Raw genomic sequence first — 27,294 nt, 5'->3', positions numbered from 1 at the left:
GCAGCATACATTTGTGCTCACAGCTGAGATTAATTACAGCAAAATGTTGCAGAGCAAAAGCAGCAAAGGGAAAAGGTACATGGGTGATGCCTTGGGGAAACCAGCCCTGAGCTTCCAAAGGTCCTCTGCCCATGTAGTCACACAGGACATGCCTAATTCCTCCAGCAACAAACTGACAACACGTGGAAAATGTTGTCCACCTGGGAACTTACTAGAGACTCCATGCCCAGGAGTTTTACTGGGGGCTGGTCCCATGGACATCCTCTGCCGAGTACCCATCAGAATTCCAGGCTCCCAGAAGGAAAGCGGGTGTTCGGCATAAGCCACATTGTTTGTACCAACAGTTTGGGCCCAGCAAGTCACCTGATCAGTTGGGAGCAAATGGAACTCTTTTCCAATCCAAGTTCCCAAGCACCAGCCAAGGGCCACCCTTGCAAGCCGGGCTTTCTAAGGATAGCATCTCAACCCTGCTGTGCTAACTCTTTTCTGTACAGGAGCTATTGTAGGTTATTGAACAGCTACAGTGACCTTGAAAACCGTTGTTCAAAAGATTTCATTGGAGTGGAGTGGAGAACAGAGTGGAGTAGTTGGTGAGAGACAGGAGCCGGGAGATTGGAAATAATCCAGTCCAAATCTCAGATATCAGTGTGAGAATAAAAAGAAGAGGGATAGATGTAAGAGATAGTTGGCCAGGAGAATAAATGGCTTGGCGATAAGGAAGAAGGGAATAGGAAGACGTTTTCAAGTCTGGGAGATGAAATGCCTGGTAGGTTTTTTTCTGGCAGAAGAGGATTACTTAGGTAGAGCCACTCAATGGGAAGGGAAACATTCTAAATTCTGGATATATTGATATAATATATAATTTATATATATTATATATTATGTTTAGGATATATTATTTATATCATAATATGTATATTATATATTATAAAATAATCAAAGTATATGTATATTTATTGTATATATTATAAAATATGCATATTTTACCACCAATGAAATACATTCAAGATATTGGTAAATTATTAAAAAAACTGATTCTAACATGAAATTCATGTCCATGGTATATTCTTGTGCCATGATTAGACAAGTAGAGTAAATCGCATAATAAAATAATTAGTGTTGAGAGGAAAATTTGACTTGTAGTAGCAGTGAAGGAGACACTGTTAACATACATAATTTTAACCTAGAAATAGTATTCACGTCATTTAAAAGTATTTATTTTCGGCAACTTTTTCCAGCTTTTTATTCTACTTACCACTCATTGACACTTGGAACGCTTTACCTGAGCTGTCTAATCTCATCTTGATTTTTTAAAAAACATAAATAGCTCATGTTTTCTTATGTGTTTGCAAGTAAGAAAGAAGTAGCCTGTGAGCAAAATCCCCTAGAGGTTTCTGTGCTGTATGTCCAGCCAGATGGCTTCTGAGAGTCCACAGTTATATTTCCTCCCCATAGTTACTACATTAAATATCCAAGTCCTATTTATTGATTATAATATAACTGCTTTTGATCAGAAAAATAATCATTTCACTTAGCCAAAACAACATTTCAACATTCTACATGTGTTTTGTTTTGTTTTCTTTAATGAAGGTTCTCTCTCACTTGTGGGCACAGGAAGTATAGTAACAGGTTTGGGATAATTTTTAGACTTGCCTGTGTGGGGGACACATGTGATGCAGGAGTTGGGCAAAATTACTTCATAAATATGTATTGTGGAGATGACATTCTTATGTTATACAAATTGGATGTGTCATGATTTTAAATGTCACCTTCGGATTTCATGTAAGAAATTCCTGACTGGCATTTTCTCGACTTTCCTTAGAAGTGACCCCGTAGCCATGGAAACTTACTTCCAGTTCCTTGCTGCTCAAGAGTGAGATTTTTCTCTTTCCTTCTTGCGAGCCCTCCCAGCCCCACCTACTCCTGTTCCTCAGAACTCTTGCCATCTGCTTTAAATGTCAGGACTCCCGTAAGTGGGGGGAGGGATAGGGCATCCTTCATTCCACTTGGATTCACAAAGTGGAGGTGTAAAAACAGGAAGAAGATTGTCTTCTTTATCTTCCATGAGACTGTTTTGTTTGTTGTTAATTTTTAAAACTCATATCCCATGTTGCTCTTAAGTACTTGAATTAGGCACACCAATTGTTCAAATAGAATAAATGGTTGAGGAAGTCAGAGTTAAAAGACAATATGGGAATGAAAAAGCAAAGCCAGGACTAGATGAATCTGAGAGGTGTATACCTTCATGCCTTGTGGATGAGGTAGGTTGCAGATTTGGCTCTTAGGTTCCTAGCAGGGAAAGTGAAGAGGAAAACATGATCAGTGACAGATTTGAAATGTTTGTAAGATAAAAACCCAAGTTTTCCAAATCCTAAAACCCAAGAGGAGATTCTTCCGTAGATGCTCTTTAAGGGTAATGTAAAGGACAATAATTCACCAGCACCCTGTAACAGATAGTGAGACTCATATGGCTGTTGACCAGGATGTCATCAATATATGCTTATTTATATGCTGCACAAACCTACTTGAGCAGAAGCAGTTCTAAAAAGACCACTGATTCCCAGTACACAGTCCTGTCCATAAGCAAAATTCAGGAAATTCAGAGGAATAGGCAGCCCTGTATCCTTCGGGTGATTATATTCATGGATGTATTTCTCCCAACTGGGCTTTTAATAAGAATTACTCAACACAGAATATTGGTTTATTATCTCTGACTAAAACCAGGAGTGGCAGTGTTGCCAAAGTATCTGGGGGTCAATGGAGGAAGTGTTGCTGAACCAAACTTGGGTCCACTCGCCTGAGTAAAGCCAATCTGTTGACACCGGTTGTGGTGAAGGAAAGTGCAGCATTTATTGCAGGCACCAAGCAAGGAGTCCAGGTAGCTAGTGCTTAAAAGGCCTGAACTCCCCAAAGCTTTCAGGGAAAAGTTTTTAAAGACAGGGTATGGGAGGGGGGTTGTGGGGTGTGTGATCAGCTTGTGGACAGTCTTCTGATTGGTTGGTAGTGAGATAATCGGGAATCAACATCATCAACCTTCTGGTTTCAAATGGTCTGGGGTCTACACGCTTGTGGGCAGCATGCAGTTAGCTTCTTCCACCTGGTGGGGGTTTGAGTATCTGCAAAACTGCTCAAAGAACCTGGCTCAGAATATTATCTATAGCCCTTGAGAAGGAAGTAAAGGTCCCCGACTTTGTTTAATGGCTGAACTATTATTATTTTGTCTTGCTTGACTGTTTACCTTTCTTTCTGCATTTTCTCACTTCTCTGATTAAATTTACTCTTTGGAACTCTGGGAAGGCCTAGGAGGCTAAAGTTTTTCTACAGACAAGAGGCAGGTGGAGGACATGGTGGGGGGGGGCTCTGTTCCAGGAAGGCCCCATAGGGTCCTACTCGGCTACAGAAGGACACAGTTAATTTTCTATAGCAAAATTTAAGAACACATCCCTGAATGGATGGTCACTGTGGCTTCACTCAGGGATGAAACAAGGGAGGACCCATAGCAGGGATAAACATCTTCCTCCAAAAATAGTTCTGGATCCACTTCAAACCAACAGAGAACATGATTCTATCTCAGGTTGTCTTACCTTTATAGCAGTTATTTGGAAAAGTTAAAATTTTCGGCTAGCAATCATGGAACAACCACATTGCTCAGAAATGAAATGTCATTAAAAGCACAGTATGTTATGCCCACTGGAAAAGAAGTCTTAAAATGCATCATGCTGAAATGCAATGAACTACCCATGAGCGACGAATCCTCAGGGGCCTAGCATTTGGTACAGAACAGGCTGAAAAAATAAACTCCAAGAGATGATGCTTAAATTTGGATCACATTCCTGCTCATTTCAAAACAGAGGCAAGCCAACCTATAGAACGTTTGCATTCCTTTCTCTAAAGAATAATTTTTTAATCAGCAGGTCAGTGTATTTGAAAATGGAATTTTATTTGACATAAACTAATGGTTCAACGGTGAGGAAATTTAGAGCCCATATGTATTTCTGATACCTCTTGGAATGCTTTCAGATGTGTTCACAACCACTTTTCTCAGAGTACCTGACTTCAGAATGCCAGAAGTTTTCCACTTTACCCTTCAAAGTGTGCTAGTGTAATGGAGAACTCCATTTCAAAGCAACACACATAACTTAAATTCTCCATGTGTACTGCACTTATATTCAGAAAGAAAGAAAGTCTCTAAAAACTTGGTGTTTGATAAGAAAGAAATACAGACTATTCAATACAATGAAACCTGTTTTATTTCAAGGATGACGAAGTTCGATGGAAAATGCTGATAAGCTTGCTTTCCGTAATGACTTCAGTCTGCTCCCTAACCTGACATCTCTTAACACATCTCTGTTGCCAGGCAACAGCAGAGAAATAAAACCTGTGTGAGTAAGGAAAGTTTCCTATGTAAGAATGGGTTGTATTCTTTAAGCGGGTAAACTGCTTATTTAGAATTTTAAATACTTTTTTTTCATGTTAAAAATATTATCAGTGGCCATTCAGCGCCCAAGCCAGCCACTGTTAAGTCTGTTCAATTCCCGATGCTCTTGAAGGATTGAAAAGTAGCACCTTTCCTAGCCAGAGTGAATAGGATGGGTAGTAAACCCCTCTACCTCTAGGCATCCTCCTTATAAGAATTATAACAACTGTACCATAACTAACAAATAATACTCTTTTTAAAGACTCATTAGTAAGAGAAAGACAAATATCATATGACATCACATATGATGATATGTGGAATCTAAAAAAATGATACAAATGAACTTATTTACAAGACAGAAATAGATTCACAGCCATAGAAAACAAACTTATGGTTACCAGAGGGGATAGTGGGGGTGATAAATTAGGAGTTTGGGATTAACATATATACACTTCTATATATTAATATAAAATAGATAAACAAGGACCTACTGTATAGCACAGGGAACTATACTCAATATCTTGTAATAACCTATAATGGAAAAGAATTTGAAAAAAATATATAAGTATCTATAACTGAATCACTTTGCTGTACACTTGGAACTAACACAACGTTGTAAATTAACTATACTTCAATTTAAAAAGAGTGAAGTATCAAAAAAATTGATCATAGTAAATAAATTCCAATGTTTTGAGCACAAAAAAAGACTCAGCGTGCATTTTAGAAAGTTTGAATAATAAATAGTAAATATATAAAAGAAAACAGCACTGACTACAAGTTTTGAAGGGGTGTGTGTTCAGCTCTAAGCAAAGTTCATCTAGCTGTATAGCTGGACTTTGCTATAAAAGTACCACAATTTAATTATACCTATGATTTGGTATGAATTATACCAATATATTGCCATGGGGAAACATCAATATATTAAGAATTCCAACTAGGGATACCAGATAAACATCCTCCACTCAGATGCACTGAAAGTTAGCTATGGAAAGCTGTCTCCTCTTGGGACATACACAGAGGAAAAGAAGCAAGATTTTCACCTCTGCATAAGAGAAATACACATCTCTGGGTTAGTCACCAAACCTAGTGTTATGAACTGTGTAGTAAAATACATTTGCCCCTTAAGAGGCCAAGAATATGCTCCTCTCTCATCCCTCCCTCTCATCCCTCAGGTGGGCTACTCATTCACAATGGGGGTATCCCGGATTTGAGGACTGCTTTGTATATTACACCTCAGCAACGTTTTAATCTAATTGTTCACAAGCCCTGCTGACTCTTAATTGCTGTTTTGGTCATGCACACAGCAGTGACAGTGATTCCAAATTAGAAAGTGAGTGATTGACAAAAAGTGAGTGATTGAAACATTTGATTAACTTCATACAATAAGTACCAATACTTGGTAAAACTATTTGGAGGTAGCTGACCACCCTGTTTAAAATGCAGCCATCAAACTAAAAATGTTCTGCTCACCAAAACAGATTCTGCAGTTATTATTTTGTTTCCTTACTTTTTCCTTTAGTTTGCCTCTAGATCTGAAGGGCTAATTTTGAGTATTCCTATTCCAGATTACTGAAAATTGTCCTAAAAAGCTGTGCAATCCTGTTGAAAGGAAACGTTGCCCCATCAAATCTACAGATTATAATCAGGATACATTTTATAGGGACTTCCCTGGTGGTCCAGTGGTTAAGAGTTGCACTTCCAATGAAGGGGCCGTGGGAACTAAAATCCCACATGCAGAGTGGTGCAGCCAAAAAAAAAAAAAAAAAGATACATTTTGTAAAATTATATTTATGGAAAAGTTCCTTAGGAGATGGCATAACCAGCACTAAACTCAATCTTTTAAGCAGTTCCTCAGGTTTTTATAACCAAAAGTCTTGGTTTTCTTTTTCTAATTTTTCAGCTTGAGTTTCTTAAAGAATTCTGTAAGTTCAAAGCATGTCGGGGCTATGCCAGGGCTCTTTGAAGAAGTGGTTAACACACAACAATGTATTCAATAACAACTTCTTAATTTGGAAATTCAGGGGTCTGAAAATATGGACTTGAAGAGCAAAATATTTCACTTGGTTCCTCCATTAGAGAACCTGGGAATAATCTGTATATATACTGCTAGGAAGATGCCTTGGGGAAGGTTACTGGAAGTTCATTAGTCTCTCCTCTTGTTGACAAATAATCAGTATCACCCACAGATGTTTTGCATTTAATCAGGGCTCCCTGGGGAACCTCCTAGCAAACATGGAGATACCTCTGGGAAATCTAGATCCATATTTTCACATTGAGTGTTTCAAAAACAATCTTTGATATTTCAACAAAGCCTGTGCTTTCTCTCATACCTGACTTTATTTTTTCTTTTTAACCGTCCAGAAGAATTGGTATAAACCATAGTGGAAGGAGAAGGGAAGCTTTTGAGTATGGATGGGATGGTACTCCATTGAGGACCAGCAGTCTTCACATTTTTTTGCTTCTGTCTCACCTTAAAAAAGTTTGAAAAACTATGTACCCCTTGAACATTTTTAGGCTCACATCTAAATGCTTTTATGTTAAATATTTTAATGTTAAATTTAAATGGTTATACAGCATGTGGTTTCAGCTATCATGCATATATTATACTTTTCATAATCAAAAAAGTACATCACTCTTTTATATGTATCTTTTAAATATCATAGCAATTTGCTATCTGTCATCATCTATTTTATAAGGACAGGAACAAACTTTTCTCTTACAGGTGTTTTGCATCATTTCTTTTCTCCTTAAACTTTTATTTCTTTCTACTTCCTCCACAGAATATTACCCTCATGTGATATTTTTACGCTTGAAAGTATTTTATTGATTACCTATCATAATTGTCTGCAAAAAATGGGTATATAAATTGAAATTTGAACTTTCATTTTATGTGACTATAACGTTCTAAGTTTGAAAAATATTTTCTGGATTAAGTGATTAATTATTAGCAGTAGATGCTTTGATCTAAACAACACCAATATATTACATACTATGATAAAAAAGCATAAAAGGTAAAATGTTATTGGAAATTAATCTCTTTATAAGACAGGTAGAGCATTTTTTCTGTTAGTTTATGTATTTGTGGGTAAATATTACATAGTGCTAAGATGAGACAAGGTTCAGCAAAATCCTTCCTTCTTCCCTCCCTCCTTCCTTTTTTCTTCTCTTTCTTTCTCCATTTCTTAGATAAACACAATCAAAATTGTTGAGGTACAAAAGTAGATGTAAATGGAAGAAGAACCATACTACAGCAAATGTTCCCCAATTCTTTGAATATAATATATATAATATATGATATGATGTGAGCTACTTCATTTTGCCCTTCCTCAGTTTGGTTGAGTGGAAAAGATGAGAATTTACCTGAGTTGTGAAAGATTCGTTAATCAGTCACCAAAGTATTTCCAATCAGTGAAGAACTTGACTTTGGCAGTCTTTGGCTAGTCCCCTTTCTTGCCCTCCAGAGGATCACCATCCTGGGATGACATGCTACACAGCTTAGGCATGGGAGCTGGTTTGCCTTTGCCTTGTCCAGTGGGAGGAAGGGGCTTATGAAGTAGGAGGTGAGAAAGGAGAACCTCAGAATGCAGACACTTTCTCAGGCAGATCCGTTTTAGGGTCTGGAGGTTAAGAATCCAGAAACTGACTCCCTTACAACTAGACAAGTGCCAGCATCTTCCTTCAAAATAATTTTGTGTGCTCCTGGAGGCATCCGTGTTCCAGTTTGAAGAGCATTATTGTAGATGATAAATATTTTGCTATGCGGTGGTTTGTTTGAGGGAAAAGTTCTGATGATGTGTTTAGTTGTCCTATCAATGTCACCATTATTTGAAAAAAAGCCCTATTAGGTAGAATTCTGATGTCTGTGTCCCACCCCACGTTGTCCGATGTCTCCCCGCTCCTCTTATTCAATAGACAAACTTGATGGAGGATGTGAAAGGCTCAGGGAATCCGGGTTCCACTGGTGCAAAGGAATTTAGTAGGAGTGGAGGAGTTGGGAAAGGAAATGAGAATTTTTGTTTCCTTGGAAACTTAGATGAAAAAGTGAGGTGACAAAGTTGAGCTTCCTCGACTTCCTGACCCATTACTTATAAACTTATATATATATTATACCTAAGCCCATCTTCCTCTCATTTCTGAGGATGAGGGGTCCTTCTCAGCTCAAGGATGTTGCCTCCACCTGTGCCCTCCATCCATCTCCTCCAGAACGTTGCCCAGGGACCCACCACCTGCTCCATTATTCCACCCTCTCTTCTGTGGTTCTCTCCCCTTGAGGTATGATCACGTTCAAGTCTATCTCATCCTCATCAACCCCTTTCCTTGATCCATTTCTTACTAGCAACTGTCTCCTTACCTTATCTACTTCCTCATCTCTAAAATGGCAGTAATAATAGTAGCTACATGATAGAGTTACTGAGAGAATTATATGAACTAATACATGCAGAAGATCCAAGACAGGAAGCCCTGTCTTCCCTGTAAGACGTCAACGAGTTAGCAATTCTTATTAGCCAAGTTTATTGATATTTAAATGTCTGCATTTATTTCTTTCTTTTCAATCCACTGAATTATTTATCCCCAAAAGTCAGGAGAAATTGCTCTGGCAAGGCCACTTGTGACACTTGTATTTTAAATCCAGTGGACTCTTCTCAATCCCTATTTTTGTGGATGACATAACTAGCTCTACGTAGTCTCTCCCTGACAGTTTCCTCCTGGTCTTCCTCACAGCCATCCTCTCTCATACCCAACCCCTGACCGTAAGTGACCCCAAGAGTTCTATCTTTGACCCAACTCCTTATTTTTATCCATGTTGCCTCTGTGATCCTAATATCCCGTGATCTTCAAGCAAATATTTTATTGACTGTCAGAAATATGAGCTCAATACCTTGCACACAACTCAGATTCAACATGGACACAACAAAATTGATCATTCATCTCACATGCTTTCCCATCTCCCACAACAACGTATTTCTTCACTCCATTTCTTTATCAATAAATGGCACCACCACCAACCATAGTCACCTAAGCTAGACACCTAGATTCATCACAGACCCCTCCTTTCAGAGTCAGACAGTAAATTCAGTCAAAATTTGGGCCTTGGGTGGAAACTGTGTCAAGAAATGGGACATCAAGTCCTGTCAGTTTTGTCTTCTGTATATTTCTCAATCCATCTGATTTTTACCATCCCTACTATTAGTGCCCTAATAATAACTTAATATAACAATGACAATAACTCATTTATTAATATTATGAGTTATTATTTCTTGCTGAAAGGATAGCAGAGCTCTTCTGTTTGGGGCCCCTGTCACTAACCAGTCTTAATCTCAACAATCCTTTCTCCCAAATGCCTTCAGAATGATAGCTCTGAAATATGCATCTAATCACGTTGCTCCCCTGACTACCACCCATCACCCAAAGGTAAAATTCAAGGACTTACCTTAATATACAGAATCATCAATTACCTCGGCCTTACCTGTCTCTGTTCAATTTTTTTCCCATCCTCCCTTCTCACAGAGTTCCGCATACTCCTGACTGTTTCAAAGATTCTGTGTCTTTTCTAATTCAATTTTTTCTTCTGCCTGGAACCCCATTCCCCATCCTCATCCCATCCTTCTTCTGTCTAAACCCCTTTTCATCCAGTAAGACTCAGATCAGGCTGGGCTGGGTGTTCTCATAGCACCTTGGCTTATCTCCAGCTGAGCATCCCCAAGTGAAGTGAAAGGATTTGTTCACATGTCCGTTCTCCCACTGGACAAGTAACAAGTCTGTTTCTCCCCCCAAAGACCAGCTCTCTTTGTCCTTGCTAAGTAGTAAGTAGTACTAAGTCACATAGTAAGTGCTCAATAAAAACATCTGAAGAAAACTGCATAGAAACAGGGCTGGGAAGGTGCCAGGGGGCTCTGACAGGCCCCGAAGTGGTGGTGTGCAGACAAGAGCTTTGGGGACTTCTGTGGCTGAGTGATGGGGATGGGATATCACAGGGTGGCCAGTCAGAGACAGGCTGTTCATCATCGGCATTGTCAGTGTTGTCTCCGTCATCACCATCACCACAGTCAACACTGATTGGGTCCCTGCGATGTACCAGGCACGGCTTGTTTCATTTAATCATCTTTCTAGCTCTATGAGGTAGGTACCCTGAGTTGTCCCCTGTCTATTGATGAAGAAACTGAGCCTTAGAGAGACTGAGTGACTTGCCCAAGGTCACACAGCTCATAACTGGTTGAGGGAGGAACGGAAGTGGGTTATATGACTAATTCTTCTTTTATCTAAGCTAGTGACGATCCCCGTTTTCACTGTTTAACTCCTGTTCGTCCTTCAAGAAACAATTCAGTTTGTAAACAGAGCAGCTAAGCAAAATTTTCAACTCTTTCGTTGTTTAACTCTAATTTTGAAATAATTTTAGACATAACAGAGGAGCTGTAAAAATAATAAGAAAGTTCCTGTATATCCCACACCCAGCTACCCCTGATGATAACAACTTACATAAAAATAGTACAATAATAGAAACTAAGACATGGGTACAATACTATAAACTACAGACTGCTCAGATTTCACAGTTTTCCACTGATGTCCTTTTTCTGTTCCAGGATCCATTCCGGATCCCACCTTGCACATTAGTTGACTTAATGGGACCTCCTTCATCTCCTCTAATCTTGTCTGTCATGGCCTTGGTACACTGAAAGACTAACTCTAGATATTTTGTAGAATGTCCTTCCATTTGGCTTTGTCTCATGTGTTCCCATGATTAGACTGAGGTTTTGCATTTAGGAGAAGAACCTGTATAGGTGACGTCACCTCTCAGGGCATCATGTCAGGGGGCCCGTGACCTCTGTGTTAACTTATTACTGATGGTGTTAACTTTCATCAGTTGGTGAAGGTGGTTCTGACTGTGAGGGTAACACGTATCCTTTTGTAGTTAAGAAATATATGTGGAGAGATACTTTGAAACTAGGCAACTTACATTTTTACCCCCTAATTTTAGCATTCATCAATGGATCCTGCCTGGAGCCATTATTCCTGTGGTTTTCTAATGGTGATTTTTCTATTTCCTTCATTCAGCCTACAATTATTAGTTGGAATTCTTCTGTAAGAGTTGTTCCTTCTACTTTCATGTATTTATTCAGTCATTTTTTTATAATAGTACAGACTCGTGCATATTTACTTGATTCTTTGGGTTATAATCCAATACTATTCTTCTTATTATTATTATTTTTTGCTCAGATTGTTCCAGCCCTGGCCATTAGGAGCTCCTGTGTCCCTTCTATATGCCCCCCAACTTTATTTTTTAGCACTTTCTTACCTTAAAGCCCTAAGGATGCTCCAGGCTCAGCAAATGAAGCACATTTTTTACATTAATTACAACTATGTATCCTACTTGAAAATTAAAATTTCTCATTGGACACCTCATTAAGTCCAATGAAAGCCTCTTATGAAGGATTTACCTCTTATGGCCATAAGAAAACCATGGAAGATAATACGTTCTTTGTTCTTTTCCCCCAATATAAAGTCATGGAAATTACTCTGTAAAGTATGGAATGTAACATTCACGTCACATAACAAGGCCTACCATTCAATTTCCTTTCAATAAACGTGCAAATGTTCTCCTTCCTGATCAATGTACCCGAACAAATGTAGACTTTCAGAATGGTGCAGTGGGGTATCCTGCAGTGTTCTCTAGAACTTTTAGGATCTGCTTTTAGGAACTTTTAATTCCCATATTTAGATGAAATTGTACTTTACCTGAGGCTTTGACTTAGTTCAGTAACCTGTTGTCTCTTGAATTAAGTTTGAAAAAGTTAAAATTAAAAAGTTACTCTTATCAGACGGATTGTGCTGCCCAAATTGTTTCCTCTTTCTAAATGCTTCCCTGGGGAGCTTTTTCTTAAAAATTAATTTTAAGCTAGGGATGAGAGTTCTTCATTCTTAAAGTTACTGAATCTAGGCTAATGTAGACTGTGGCTGTCTCCCATCCATCACTCATCAGACACTTGCTATGCAATTAATCAAGGGAACCCACCTAATTTTAGGTTCAGCTTTAATCAGTTCTTGTGCTACCTCCATTTTAATATTACCCTTTTATACAAACACCTTAGATTACTTTCAACATTTCTGTAACTCAGAGTTGCAGGAGAACACAAGATTTTGAGAGGATTTGTAGGGACAGGAGCATCTTGGGGACAGTCAGTGGAGGTGCATATATTTTCATGTCTGGATGGTATCATAGTGTTTGAGACAAAGATCAAAATAAGATGGAAAAGAAAAAATAGCCTACCTGTAGAGGTAGGCTAAATAACATGTTCGTGTTTTAGCATGCATAAAGGCGAAATTTTGAGTATAATAACTAATGTCATAATAGAGGTACAGTGTAATGAATTTTCTCTCGTCTTACTAGAAAAACTGTTAATTATGTGGTGGGTGAAAAATATTTCATTTAGATCACATACCAAGAATCTGAGATAGTAATTAAACTGTCAGTAATTGTGTTTAGTCTTCATTGGTTTTTCTAGAGAAGCAACGAAGTAAATATTGCATGATTGATATGAACTGCAAGAAGGTTTCAAATTAAACCAAATAACCGTGAATTTATAAACACTTACAGCCATAAGTTCACTTGTAGATTGATTATTTGGAACTCAGAAGACAATTTCCCATAGAAAGATTGTTGTAGTGGTTGGCTTCCCAGGTAACTGGACGGAAGTCTGTTTCATCCACGATGCATTTGAAGAATGGATAAACTGTAGTATTTTACTTCCACCGAATTGATGTTTTTTGCATGGCTGCTATGAAGCTTTGCTTTTGGGGTTCTATCTCTGGTGGAGGTTGAGTTAGCTAGGAGTTCACAGGTGGCCCCAATATAATATTTTCCTGGTGTCCTACGATGGGGGAAGAAGCAGGTCTCTGATGGAAGCAGGGACTTCCTCTAGTTGAGGTAGATACTCCAGGTACCCATAACTTTGTCTCTCTCTCTCTTTACATAAGATCAGTGTTCTAAATTAGGAACCCAGGGAAATTTTTCTTCTCCATGAATTTGAAAATAGGGCTGTTAAAAGTTCAGACTTAATAATATGAGAACATTTCATGGTAGAAAACATCATCTATTCTATTGATCTCCAACTTTGGAGTAACTGTGGCTGCCTCAACTTCATAAAAATAAAACCGTAGCCAAATATTTTGAAGATCACAAAGTCCTCTGCAGGAAAAAAAAAATGTATATTCATCTTCATAAGGAGTGCATGCCAAATTTTTCTTTTTTGAGTTATTCTACAGAAACGGGTCCTGGAAACTTTTCACTTTAGCAACTATCATTTAATTAATTTCAGACACTGTGTAATGTTGGCAAGGAAAATTCTCCTAAAGTTCAAAAAAACTCAGACTTGATGTAGTCTAATTGAATTAAAGCACCACTGTCAAAAACTAAGTACACCTGTAGAATATAAATGTCTGTCCTGTGGTGCCCTCTGCCAGATAATGACCCTTGGGGAAAATGAATGTATTTTTACATCAATGTGAATAATCATAGCTAACATTTACAGTGGGCTTCCTATGTGCTAGGTACACTTGACATATTTGATTCTCAAGCAATCTCAGGAAGAGGGTGACGTGGTCATTCCCACTCTGCATCAAAGACACTGAGGCCTTGAAGGATAATTTAGTGCACAGCCTGGAGATTCCAGAGCCAGGTTTAAACTCAGCTCTTAACACCTAGACTGTGCAGCTTCTATATAATTAAATCTAATACATAATTATTCTCCATACTACCAGCTTAAACGCTCCACATAAGCATAATGGTACCTGGATACACATGCCATTCCCTGTTACCCATTTCCGGGTTTTTCTTAGGTTCATTTCTGCTTCCCATTTGAAAGGGTCTCAGAGGATTTCTGTCCACTTGCAAAGCCCTGTTCCAAGTGGTTTAGGCCCCAGGTTCCATTAATCCTGCATGTTTATTGCAGGGTTCTGTTTTGGCATGGATTAAAAAAGCTTGACCACTATATGATTAAAAACAATTTTTTTACAAATATATCAGAGTGCATTCATTCAAAGGAATGCTCTCTTCTTGGAGAGGAGAGAGGGATTTGAGTAAACACCTCTCTGCAGACAAGTGCAGTTCTACCATTTACCTGGTTGTGACCTTGGGCAGGTGCTGAACCTCTCAGCTGTAAGATGGTATGTACACACTGCTATATTTAAAACGGATAACCAACAAGGACCTCCTGTATAGCACAGGGAACTCCGCTCAATGTTATATGGCAGCCTGGACGGGAGGGGAGTTTGGGGTAGAATGGATATATGTATATGTATGGCTGAGTCTCTTTGCTGTGCACCTGAAACTATCACAACATTGTTAATTGGCTGTACTCCAATATAAAATAAAAAGCTTTAAAAGAAAAATGGTACAATATAGATTTAGGGGTTTTCTGAATCTTAAGTAATAGAGTGTATTGTAAAATACTTACCAAGTGCCTGGCAGATAGCTAGTTCTCAATAAATGAGAGTTCTTTTTGTGAGTGGAGATGGTTTTGTGGCTCAAAGTCTTTTTGGAACTGCTTTTTGAACTTCCTTCCAAACTAGCACGTTAACCTCTTCTAAGAACTCAGTTGAAAGTATTTCTAGTTAAAACTCAGGGTTTTGTGTCTTTCTTTCTGTTTCTTTTTTTGATGGCCAATGGTTCTGGTCCCAGTTGACCCCTTTATTCATTAGCCTGGTGCTAAATCATTTTGCCTCCTTAAAAAAAAAAAAAATCCATCTTCAACAACATGAGTATTTGCAGTTTTTAATGGGGTTCCCAAACACTGAGACAGGTGCGCTTGAGAACTTCTCAGATAAGTGCTTTAAAAATGGTTTCAGCAAAGGCGGCAAGACTGGGGGAAAAAGTCTTATTAGGAGCAGCACACATGTTAATATATAAGCACTTAGCTCCAAGCAGATGTGATTTCCTGCACTTACCCCTCTCCATCGGGCAACATAACCAAGTCAGATTAGCTGTTAAGGGCTCCTGGCTGCTTCTTCCCAGCTCCTCTGTGAACTGGATTTATGAGTTCAACACACGTTCTGAAGGTCGAGAGCCATCCTTCTTCACCTTGCCAAGCAGGCTGGTTCTCCAGGGGCACCCTGCTCTGCCTCTGCATCTTGGAGCCCACTGAGGTGAGACGGAGGTGGGGAGACCTCAGGGGCCTCCTGGCTGCACTGGCCGAGGCAGGGTGGCCAACAGGTATTATTGTGAGCTGCCCTCATAACTGTATATAATGCCACCACCATTATATGAACTTAGAGCTAAGTGCTTTCTACATTATTTCTTTCAGTCCTCTCGACGGTCCTTGAAGCAGGTTAGTCACTCAGTTTAGAAATGAGAAAGCACATACAAGGAGATGAAGCAACACGGCCCAGGCCAAGGTCAGGGACCGCAGGCGCACGGAGGAGCCAGTGGACTGACTCCAGGCCCGATGCTCTGTCCAGCACGCAGGGCCAGGGACAGATGGAGAGACTCGGTGTCTGCCAGGCTTCCCCGCAGTCCATCCCCGATGGCTGTCCCGACGGCTCCTCTTTGCCTGCCCTCTAATTCCTCTAACTGGATTGATCACTGAAATGCAGACAGTGAACGTGAATCAGTGGCGAAGCTCAGAGGCTGATGCTTTGGGCAGAGGAAGAATTGCGTCATTCTCCCCACCGTAGGGACAGCATTTCGAACGCCAAATGTTCCTACTCCCGCCACACCGCTGGGAGAAATGGCAAGGTTTTGGTTCCTGCTCAGTTCCTGTCTGCAAATGATATGGATAAATATTTGAGCGCCTGCTGTGAGCCTTACTTAAGTGTCCAAGATCCTAAAGGCCTCGTTGAGTCTGGGTCTGTGCATTTGCTTTTCCTTTGTATCCAGAAGTAGTGAGCGCCTCACTACCACCTGTGCAGGCACACACCTAACCATCATGGACCGTACCGTCTCCAGTGATGACAGTCTCGTGACGTTCATCTGTCATAAATGTTCACTGAGTGTCTCTGACGTGCCAGGCAGTGTGCACGGTGGGGACACAGTGGTAAGCAGCAGCAGCCCTGGGATCTGATTCTAATGACGGGAGATGGTGGTTCATCAAACAATCATACCACAATGCATAGGTGCCATGGTGGCACTTCCGGAGCCCTTAACGAGGGTGTATGACCCAGTTATGGAAGTTGGAAAAGAGGAATGGAAAGGGGCCAGTCTGAGCAAGCAGAGGAAGGGGGCACGGTTCAGGAGCCCGGCGAGAACTCAGGGCATTGAGGCTGCGTTAGAGGGAGTTGTCCCTGCCCTCAGAACATTGACGTGCAGATGTTCCAAGCATCCCACTTATGTCTCTGAGAGCTCACTCTTGTCGGGGGAAATTGGAGACCCGAGAAGGGACTATTACAGGATGGAGGGTGGGGAGGGGAGATGTGTACAGATCCAGGAGATTAAGGTAAAATGCAAAGGACTTGGTGATAGAGCTGGTAAAGGAGCTGATGGAGTAAGGTGCTAGGAAGACACCAGGGTTTCTAACTTGCATGGCTGGAGACAGTGGGGTCATTCACTGAGCCCTCTAGTACCTGGTGCTAGGAGTTATTTCAGGGTTTTTATTTAGGGTTAATGTGCCATGATACCCATAGTGGAAAGTACAGCTATGAGAAAGAGATACCTGCTTCGTTCACAGAGCTTGCAATCTAATCATGGAGCGGGGGAGGGAGTGTTGAAGATATTCTATCTCCTAAGATTTGTTTAAAGTATGGCTGTGGCATAAACTTGGCAATGGTAATACACAAAGACGCTTCTTCCAAAGGGGTTGGGAGGTCTTAGAGCTTGGGTGCCCTGGGGGAGGAAGAGGCTGGGGATTAGGAGACATTATTGGCAGATAAAGGAATGATCTGGTGATCATTTTGAAAAGGTCAAAAGGTGCTGTGAATCATTGAATAAGACCATAATGCAGGCCAAGTGGAAAAACACAGTACAGGCTTCAAGCCTGAGATTACAGAATCTAAGACTCATCTTTCATGGGCATGCCAAGTGCAATCAAAAGAAGTGAGCCATTTATTGGGAGCAAGTGGGATGAGAGTGATTTGTGAAGACGGAGGGTGGACTGAACTTCTTTTCCTCCAGCAGCCTCTTAAAAGTATTCACTGCCTGATCACTGCTACATCTTTATAAATATCACCATGGCAACCACTGATACGAAAAACAATACTAGCCTGGACACTTCTGTTCCAGCTGATGTGACAACTCCCACTGCAGTGGTCATTTCCATTGTTTGTGGAGATGAGTGAGGAGGGTCCTGCCTGGACCTTGTGATATTTTCCTTTGTCCTGAGAAGACAAGTGCCCATTAAATCCCCCCTGATGTTAAGTGGCATTTGGGGAGGTGGCTACACCATTCTTTATTTTCTTCTCTGAGGATGTGGCGAGAGGTGCATCCTGCTGGTCTCCTCTGTGTTGGTTTGGGGTGAGGATGGGGAATCTTTTAGGGGTGGTTGGGAGACTCTGCTCAAATCAGCTCCACTAGTGGATCTGGAGGAGGTATGCTGCATATAACTCTGCACACGTTTTGACCATATATTCATTCCTCCTTATATTTAGTTTTTTCCTTCTGGATCTCTTCCTTCTGGTGTCCAGTCCCAATCCTGGGCAACCTAACTGTGTGATTCTGTCCCTCTAATCACTCTTCACCCCAGAGTCCCATCTCTTATAATCCCTGCTCCTTTCTTCATTCTTTCATTCAGTAAACACGTATTGAAAGCCTTGCCTCTGCCAGGCATTGTTCTCTGTGGCTGGGACACCCAGGGAATAGGACCCCAGAACCCCTGCCTTTGTGGGACTCACATTGAGAATGTCAGGGGACAGACAGTAAACATAATCAGTAAGGAAATACTGGGTATGTTAGGTTTTTTGTTTTTTAAGTAGAGTAGGGTGGGAGTGCTGGGTTAGCTGGGTCAGTTTATAATCAGGTCTGCAGGGGCTCTTTGAGGAGGTGGCACGTGATCAGACTTGAAGGAGATGAGATGTCAGCATGGCAGAGAGGGAAGCCGAGGGTGGGCTGTGCCTGGCTTGTTTGAGGATCTACAAAGAGGTGAGAGTGAGCGAGGCACTGGGAGTGTGGTTGGTAGAAGAGGCCAGAACAGTGAGGGCAGAGGGTACAGTCAGGAGGCCTTTGGGGCTTTGGATGTGAGTGACGTGATCTGGCTTGTTTCACTAAGATCACAGTATCTTCTGTTTGGAGAATGACAACAAAGGTCCCAGGGAGGCAGAAGAGGGAGATGTGATGACACTCTTGCAGGAACCCAGAGAGGGATGGTGATGGCTTGCCCCAGAGTGCTAGCAGTGGGTGTGGTGGGATTCTGGATAGATTTTGAGGGTAGAGCCCCTAAAATTCACTCATGGATTAGAGCATTCCCCTTTGGCCTTTTTCTCAAACTCGAAATAGTAGTAGAATGCTCTTCTTAGTAAAATAGATCCATCTGTATACATGGATTCCATGTGGGGTATAGCTTTTTAAATTTGATATTTCCCTTTATGTAGAGGAAATTCCAGCTGAACTGATGGAATTCTGTAGGAACAACTGAACATTGTGGTTAAGAGCACAGGCTCCAAAATAAAATTGCCAGGTCCACGACTGCCCAAAGTGTGACCAGGACAAGTGACTTAGCTGCTCAGTGGCCTTGGTTTTATCATCTCTAGAATGTGGATCATAAGAGTTCCTGCCTCACAGAACTGTGAGGAATACAGATATAAAGCACTTAAAACAGTGTGGGCACATGGTAGGTGTTAAAGAAAAGTTAGTAATAATTATTTTACTAGTGTTTGCCTTAAGTTCTTTTAGAATCATCTTAGACTGAAAACAACCAGAGTATTCTTTCTATATTCATGTTCTTAGAGACTTTCAGCAGACTTTTCCTGTTCTCTAATATGTCCATGGTAGTAGAAATAGTCATTCCTTAACCCCATGCTTCTCTGCCTTCATAGCTAATGCAGTGTCTTCTCATTGCTTACATTACTGTAAAGTTACTGTTTTTGAAAGTCAAAAAACAATTGAAGATTGCCGATTTCATGAGATTTAACCAAATATGTGTGTGTGTGCATATATGTACATTTGACTGTAAAGGTAGAAGCCTTTTGGGTCTAGCTTGGGAGTCAGACCACCCAAGTTTGTATCCTGGCTCTACTGGTCATGGCCGTGTGTCCTTGGACACACTGTTGAACCTGCTTCTGCCCCATTTCCCCCTTCTGTCAAATAAGGGCAATCATAGGATCTATCTCATAAGCTTCTCATGATGGTGAAACAAGGTATTCTCATAGACTAGCTCGTAAAACAGTTCCTTGCACGAGGTAAGTGCTCCATAAATTTTGGCTCTTAGTAAAAATAGTGATCCCTGGGCTGGGCACCATGATGTTGAATCCCAATGCCTGAACACCCCTGGGGGAAATCGCTAGCTCCAATTCATAAAATGTTAAGATTATATTTATTTAGACATGATTCCCTACTAGACCCCTCTGATTACATGCTGGAATCTTCTATCATCCACCACCTAAGATACTCATGAGTGTGTAAGTGTATTTTCTCTACTTCACAGAGGAACTTGGAATAAAACTGAATGATTTTTTTTTCCTTTGGGGTGTTTGAAGAGTTGTTGAAATTCTAGTCATGGTATTTACTGTTATGAGTTCTTTATGCCTGTTGTTAAATATGCCAGCATTTTATTGACACATTACTATGAAACGGGCAGCCAGCTACAGTAATAAGTTTCCCCTAAAGAGTGTGAGTATCAACAAATCTGATGGCAGGCACTGCCAAGGAAACTGAAGATGTGTTCAAAAAGCAACTAGCTTCACAGAGGACAAATAGGTACATGCATGTTTAATCCAGTGGCTTCTGTTTGAAGGTATAAACAGATATAAACTTCTATGAATTTTTATTTTTATGGAATTTTGAGGAATTCTTAATATTCAACTTAATTTTGTGCTTCAGTCTTCTCTTGCCCTTGTTTCTCAACTCTGCCTACCCTTAAAAACCACTTGGGGAATGTTAATATTGATGCCTGCCCTTCATTCTTCAGAGGTTCTGATCTTAATTGGTTTCAGGTAGATCTCAAGCATCAGTTATTTTTTAAAATATTTTTAAATTTAAACTTTTTATTATGAAATATTTCAAATGTACACAGAGTACAGAGAATTATAATAATAAGCCCACATGTATCCATCACGCCACCATGATAATGAACTTCAGTTGCTATTTTTTAAAATCTCCCCTACGTGATTCTTCTGATGCACCACCATGGTTGAGAACCATGGCTCTATTCTAATAAGACAGAAAATGGAAGGAATATTTCAATGGATATTGATATCAAGAAGCTTAAATTTGGGAATTCCCTGGCAGCTCAGTGGTTAGGACTCCGCACTCCCACTGCAGGGGTCATGGGTTCAATCCCTGTTCAGTGAACTAAGATCCCACATGCCCCATGATACAGCCAAAAAAATAAACAAAAATAAAAAGAGAAGCTGAAATTTGTTCAAGGCCACAAAACAATTTTAAGACATCATTCAGTACTCTGTTCATCAAGCCATAATGGCATTCTTGAACATGTATGTGGTATGGCAAGTGTGTGCCTGCTTGATTTTGTTAAAGAGTGGAATAGTTTGGGAATGGGCATTGGAACACCTGGGAACATTTCAGAAAAGGGCTTAGAAATATAATGGTTTCCCGTTTAGAATCTTTAGACCTTGACTCAAACAATATTGTGCCCACCCACTGGATGCAACGCAATAAAACCTAACTCAGAGATAAAAGTCTGATGAGCAAGGATGGGACAAGTGGGTTAGAGCTGATGGATCAGAGAGGTCATGTAGGAAGGGAACTGGTCATGGAAATTATCTTCAGATTCATGAAGAAAAAAGCAATGAACCAATGGCAGAATAATCTCAACCTATAATGGAGAAGTTTTGTAGGCTATTCCATAATATGTATACACACACACACACACGTATGTGTTTATATATATCTCAGTATATCTTAATGAAGTCAAGATTTGAGTTGCTACCTAAACAATGAAAAATAGTGGGCAAGCCCTGGTTCCTGGGTGGCAAACACTTGGAAAACAATTTGATCTCAGGGATGGACAGGACTTTAAATATGCTCTTGCCCAATTGCCCATGTGTAAGAGGAATCTCTTCTGGGGCATTACTGACAGATGTCATGTGGTGTCCCCTTGATCCTTCTAGCTGGAGAGCCCACTTCTCATGGTCCATATTAGTGTTATCTTTTACTGAGCTGAAATCTCATTCTTTAACATCGCTTTAATGAAAGAAAATATTTCTGATGCCTCCCATATTACCTTATGTTATTTTTGTTACTTAAATATATACAGATGTAAAACTAGATTTAAATTCATCATGCTGTAGTTCTCATGAACTATAAAACCAAACTAACCTTACAAATGATATGAAAAATACAAGACCTATAAAGTAACAACATACTAATGGGATTAATGATCTTGTTTTTCCGAAATAAAATCCCTCACATTGTGCTTAAGGGTAGAAAGATGTAGCCTCTGGTCGATTTCTTTACTTAATTTGGTTCACTAGCTTTCACTAATCAGCACAGGGTATGCCTGTCTGTATATGTATGTTATAGCAAAAGGTATGAATAACTTAAAGTTTCTATTTGCTGGGTTTGGGAAAGTCAAATCTCAAACTTAACTCAAACTGCCGGCAATTAGTTTTCCATTCACCATTTTAAGGAGACATCTCTTGGCAACTTTTTCAAGATGTTTTTTGTGTACTTGGAAATTAAGGTCAGAGTTGTAGTGTTATTGCAATCTTCGATAAATGGGCATCAAATCCAATTATTGACGGAACTGGGTACAGAACAATCTTTCATTGTTATTTATTACTATACTTACTGCAAATGAACTGCTGTTGCAAATTGATGCATACATACAACGACAGGATCCAAACAATAACTCTTCTGGCAAAATGTGTGCTGACTGCCGTAGTGTAGGCTCCGTACAGTTCGTGGCTGAATGAGGCTGTCCTGTCACTTTCCTCTGTCCCACCTTCTGTGAAACATTGGTGTGAACAATACACCAACTTTTTGACCTGTGTCATTATTGCTGTACCCTGGTCACCTAGATCAGTGGTTCTCAAAACCAAGTGGGATTTTGAATCACCTGGGGAGCTTGTTAAAAGTGCCTGCTCTCTGGATCCCACCCCAGAGGTTCTGGTTTGCTTATTCCAGGGGCTGGACCCAGGAATCAACATTATTAACAAGTACTCCGAGGGATTCTGATATAAGTGGTACTTTTACTGCTTTCCAAGATTATTGTTGACACGCAAATATAAAACTTAAACTCTTCACAAACCACCTGGATTGAGAAACTCCGGCGCCCTTCTCAGATTTCTATCATTTGCAAATAAGCCCTTTTTTGATGTTCTGACAAGTGCCTGATAAACATCTTGAACAGGAGAGAGTCAATAGCAGAAGCTTTCTTTAAGATGGCTTTGACCTATTAAGCACCAAATTTATTTCAAGGGGCAAAGATAGTCTAATGATGTTTTCATTGATTCCCAGAACATTCTGGAAGCTGTGGACTATTTTCAGGTTGTACCCACACTGTTAAGTATGCATGCACAGGGAGGCGTTGAACATAGCAAATAAAAGTCCTGGAAAACAGGAATCAAATCGAGCAGCAAAGCTGACATTTTTCTTGGAGTAGTCATAGCTGCATGTTTCTTCAGTTTACAAAGTTAACTATGGCATGTTTGCCTAAAGAGGAGAACATAAACCTGGAGACAGAGTCAACAAGTTAATAAACCAGACATCTGAATGTGTCTTATTACCATTTTTTTCTTCCTCGGTTCATTCTTGTTGATTGCTGTTAGGATGAAATAGCTAGTTGGGATTATTTACAACTTTACAGGAGACTGAGGGGCTTGCTGGCATTCATTTTATGTCTTTTCAGGGGAAGTGATTAAAATGTTAACTGTCTTGGCATCATTCAGTAGTGATCATCTGTTTGGGGTATCAATATGGTCTCAGATGGTGAATCGCTTGGGAGTTGAATTTCCTAATATCACAGGTTACCAGCTTCCATTACTTATATTTTGCCACTATATACAAAATGCCCAAATATAAAATATTCTTTATTTTTACTTAAGGGGAAGAGAATAGAGTTATTCAGCGTTTAAACTTTATAAAGAACTGAGGATTAGAATAACCCTTAAAATTTTATTGTTAGAAATTATGCTATTTATTTATTTTTATTTTTATTTTTTGGCCGCGCCGCGTGGCATGCGGGATCTTAGTTCCCTGACCAGGGATCGAACCTGGGCCCTTGGCAGTGAGAGCACGAAGTCCTAACCACTGGACCACTAGGGAATTCCCCAGAAATTATTCTATTTAAAAGGGCTGAGATTTCTAAAGTTTACTACAAATGAAGAAAGTAAAAAATTATTTAATAAGGGTATATTTTAATGCAATGAAACTTACATGATATATATTAGTCCCATCTTTTTGACTAATATTTTTACAAGAGTACAAAGACAGGAAGGAGGCAAATATGGAATTTTGATGAATAGGAATGATTTTTTATTTTTCTAATTTAATTTTAATTTTATATTGGAGTATAGTTGATTTACAATGTTGTGTTAGTTTCAGGTGTACAGCTAAGTGATTCAGTTATACATATACATATATCCATTCTTTTTCAGATTCTTTTCCCCTATAGGTTATTACAGAATATTGAGTAGAGTTCCCTGTGCTGTACAGTAAGTCCTTCTTGATCATCTATTTTATATACAGTATATGTGTGTATATGTTAATCCCAAACTCCTAATTTATCCCTCCCCCACCTCATTGCCTCTGTGATAACCATACATTTGTTTTCTATGTGCATGAGTCTATTTCTGTTTTGTAAATAAGTTCATCTGTATCATTTTTTTTAGATTCCATATATAAGTGATATCATATGATATTTGTCTTTCTCTGTCTGACTTCACTTAGTATGATAATCTCTAGGTCCATCCATGTTGCTGCAAATGGCATTATTTCTTCTTTTTTATGGCTGAGTAATATTCCATTGTATATATATGCCACATCTTCTTTATCCTTTCCTCTGTCGATGGACATTTAGGTTGCTTCCCTGTCTTGGCTATTGTAAACAGTGCAGTGAACATTGGGGTGCATGTATCCTTTCAGATTATGGTTTTCTCAGGGTATATGCTCAGGAGTGGGACTGGTGGATCACATGGTAGTTCTATTTTTAGTTTTTTAAGGAACCTCCATACTGTTCTCCATAGTGGTTGTATCAATTTACATTCCCACCAACAGTGCAAGAGGGTTCCCTTTCTCCACACCCTCTCCAGCATTTATTGTTTGTAGACTTTTTGATGATGGCCATTCTGACCAGTGTGAGGTGATACCTCACTGTAATTTTGACTTGCATATAAATCATTTTATTTTCCATTAAGATTACGTTTTGATTTTTTGAAGGCATTGAATCTGTTCCATATCTTAACAAAAAAGGTAGAAAAGAGCTCTGAATCTTGTGGGGAACGATTTTTTTAATGATGTACTAGCAGGGGGAAGTACATCATATGTACTTCCTCTCATATGTACATGTTTTCGTATATTTTGTGGTGCATTTGTACTTATTGGCATTTTAAAATTTCGCTTTGCATCTGTGCTCTGCATGTATGCAGACCCCTGAAATGATGTATACAAATGATGTATACAAACGTGATGTATACAAATGATGTATACAAATGATGTACACAAATGAAGGAAGCATCTGGAAGCTTTGCTGAGCTGTTAACTTGACACTATTCTTAGAACCTAGAAACTCTCAAATGAATTTTTATTTCAGAAGAATAAGCTTGTTGCTTTTGAATTATGCATTCATCCCTGTATTTCCCTTATCTATGGTCCCTGGTAACGCCGTGGCTAAAGACTTTGTGTCCTCATTTCAAGGACTTGATATGCAATTCAGGTGCCTGACATTATCCTGAGCATGGAATAAGTCTCAATTAGCTACCGCGAGTGTTGTTAACATTTTACTAAAGCAACTGACTATGAGAAACAGTCAACTTAAAGGGCTGAAGAATATGGAGATATTTTTAAATACCACATGCTTTAATGAAGGGTAGTCTGAGACTGTCGACAGGGTTGCACGCCTGTTAGATCGGCCGCATCTGTAGGGTTTGGTCAAGCCTCAGTGTTCTCCCAGTCCTCGTGTTGGAGGGCAACGTTCTGATGGGATCACTTGATAGATTCTCCATCATCTCTTCCTGGGGTCTTGTTGATGAGGTTGACAATACACCCTGACATCTTGTTGATGAGGCTCTAATACAGCCGGCAAATGCTGCCCTTGCCTTGGCTGTCAGGCCACATTTATCATTTTTTTTTCTTTTGCTTTTTCTTTTTTGGCCACGCCATGTGGCTTGCGGCATCTTAGTTCCCCAACGAGGGATCAAACCGGTGCCCCCTGCAGTGGAAACCTGGAGTCCTAATCATTGGACCGCTAGGGAATTCCCTGGAGTTATCGTTGCTCATCAGGTAGCAGGGTACCAGTGAGTACCAAGGAGTCGGTATGCTGTGGATGCTTGTGGTTGGATGGAGGTTCGTGGGGAATCCTGTCTCTACAGCTTGGGATGAAGTTACACACTTATCTTACCTGAAGTTAGCTGTGTCCCTTTTCTCTGGATGGCTTGTTGGCCTTCAGTGATGTATCTTCCCTACAATAGAGCAATTTCAGGAAGCCTATTGTAGGGTAAGCCTTAGTTATGGTGGTAGAGACCAGAACGGGCATCCTGAGACCTGGGCTTGGAGTCATGGAATCGTTCCCCACATTTCATGGAGTATTTTGGTGCTTCCTGTGTGAACACAGAAAATTTGGAATCTGACTGAGTTCTCAGGCCAAATCTGCACTCACTCTGGGACTGTCTGAAAGGCATTCCTTTGACCCAAGAACTACTTTTCTGTAACCCACTGAAACAGCACCATGAGGGGTCTCACACTGACAAGAATAAAAGGTTCTCTGGGGGTACAGTGGCTTTATTTTTGATAGTGAGAGGGATGCAGGGTGACGTTGGTCTTTTATGAAACAAAGCAAATCCAACTATAATGGTATCACCACCTTGTCTTCTCCTTTATTTTGTTCCTTTCCTTCTCTTTTCCATGTGGAAGAGCTCGTTATTTTATTTCCTGACGAGCGTTAAAGTGTAGGTTTTTCCTTATTGCTTTTACTCAGCAGGTATTAATATGTGTTAATGTCTTTTTATTTTATGGAACCCTAGTATTTTTTGAAACATAAGGAATTTTGGAAATAGTCCTTTATTTTATATGTGAGGAAACGGAACCCTCAAAGTCAAGTGACAACTTAGTTCATTATTCAATGTCCATTCATTCATTTAGCAAAAGTGTTCAATGCTTGCTTGCAGTGTACCCAGTGAGGCACTGTGGGGGGACAGATGACTAGCAGTGGCTTTGGCATGATATTCACAAGGTAGAAGGAAGAGAGTTTATTACAGAGATGCAAGCAAGATACTGACGAGCTAGCTTTGTGCTGCTGGTGAATTTTCGTTTGGCATTTCTTTTTCTCCATATGTGTGCTAGGAAAAACAAAAAAAAAAGAATAGCGGAGAGCCTTGGTCAAACCCAAAGGGTTTCATAGTAACTGCTTCCCACATTTACTGTTAAACTGTGAAGCAGTATGGTGTTTACTCCAAATTTTGAATTTATGCAGTATTAGGATAAATAGCTAGGTACTTCTAACTTTCAAAAAATAATATTTAGTATTTGAACATTTTCTCCCAAGAAAATAGACATTCATACACTATTGCTGATTTTTTCCATCACTAGAAAGATTAAGATTCATGAGTCAGGGAGAAAACAG

Source organism: Eubalaena glacialis, chromosome 15 (assembly GCF_028564815.1).
Source record: "Eubalaena glacialis isolate mEubGla1 chromosome 15, mEubGla1.1.hap2.+ XY, whole genome shotgun sequence".
In the NCBI taxonomy this organism is placed as follows: Eukaryota; Metazoa; Chordata; class Mammalia; order Artiodactyla; family Balaenidae; genus Eubalaena; species Eubalaena glacialis.
The sequence above is the reverse complement of the archived record's forward strand: the minus strand, read 5'-3'. Positions refer to the sequence as shown.